A 1682-nucleotide genomic window follows, 5' to 3' on the forward strand; every position below is an offset into this window, starting at 1 on the left:
ATAAATCAGCTACATACATACACTATTTGGTACCAGTGTTTTTATAGGATCACTTGGACCCCACTATTGTTAGTTTGTGAAGTGTGATAGAAGATATTTCCCCTGAACATTTTGGTCACCAGTTCCCTTTTTACCCTACAAACTGAGTCAAATCATTCACTATCTGGAATCTTTTTTAAAAACCTCAAATACCAAGAATAACAACATTAGTTGTTGTTGTTGTGTACCATCGAGTCAGAACTAATGTATAGCTGCCCTCCAGTGGGATTTCAAAGGCAGTCATATGGAAGGGAGGAGATTGCCCATCCTTCTCCCTCAGAGCAGCTGGTGGCCTCAAACCATGTTCCTTTGGGATTGCAAAGCAGCTTCTTACCACTAGGCCACCAGAGCAGTATAAATATTTTTATAAATCCCACCTTACACTCATTTATTTTTGCCTTTAAAAAAAGGTAACAGATGCCTTACCCGCAGAGTGGAAAGACAAACTTAGGCATGCATTTGAAAATTGATTCTGCTTGTCTATTCAGCCCACTCAAGGTAGGAGTAATTCTACTGTCCAACCATATATCATCCTTATAGTGAGAGTCTTAAAAGAGAACTAAAATCACACTGCAGAAGGAACCAGATTTAATTTAAGGAAGCCATTACATTTAGCCTAAATCTATTTTAAACAGACAATAAAATAATAAACATATTCAATTACAAGCCGTGTATATTCTTTCTTCACTTAGTAGTTGCTAAACCCACAGCCGTGTGGGGTTAATGTAATTGTTTCTGCTCTGAGTCTATGAAACTTGTACATTATGAGCTTTCATTTGTTTCTGTGTCATTCACAGCTTCTCTTCTGATCTGGGGGTGGTTCTTGTGTTGGGCCACTATAGTCAATCTTCACAATTTCCTCAGTCATGAAAACACAGTTTTGCATCATATATGCTCTTATATCTAATAATCCATGGTTCTGTTTGCTGCTTGTCTAATCCGTGTAAATAATGGAAGTTCACCTCTCTTTCAGCTCCTTGGAGGTCCTGGATTCCTCTCTGAGAATGCCTGGAAATACCTGACTCTGAAATCTTTCTTCTCTGTGATGAAAGATGTTATAAAAATTCTTGTGATTTTGAAAGGAAAAGAATGAATTTAGGTGCATAGAATCTACTTTTCACTTGCTATGCATCAGATATCTGTATAATGACTAGGAAGGATAAAAGGAGAATTGATGCATTTGAGCTGTGGTGCTGGGAAGAGTATTGAATATACTATGGACTGCTAGGAAAACAAACAAGTTCATCCTGGAGAGGGTGAAACCAGGCTTTTCCTTGGAGGCAAGAATTCTGAAGCTTCATCTAACATAATTTGGACAAGTTGCAAGGAGGCACCAGTCCTTGGAGAAGGTCATCATGTTTGGGAGGGTGAAGGGACAACACAGGAGAGCAAGACCCTCCATAAGGTGAATTGGATCAGTGACTGGGATAATCGGAGTAGGTTGTCAGAGACAGTGAGATTAGCACAGGATAGAGCAAGGTTTAGGGCTGTTGTACATAGGATTGCTATGAGTCACAGGTGACTCAACGACATAGAACATCATCATTAACAAATTAGTTGATTCACTTATTCAACAGTATTTACTATATTAGATACTTATATTGAAGATATTAGCATTAAATCAAATAGAAACTCATAATTTT

This window comes from Elephantulus edwardii, unplaced genomic scaffold (genome assembly GCF_000299155.1).
Source record: "Elephantulus edwardii isolate Elephantulus edwardi_28Jun2011 unplaced genomic scaffold, EleEdw1.0 scaffold00167, whole genome shotgun sequence".
NCBI classification, from domain to species: Eukaryota; Metazoa; Chordata; class Mammalia; order Macroscelidea; family Macroscelididae; genus Elephantulus; species Elephantulus edwardii.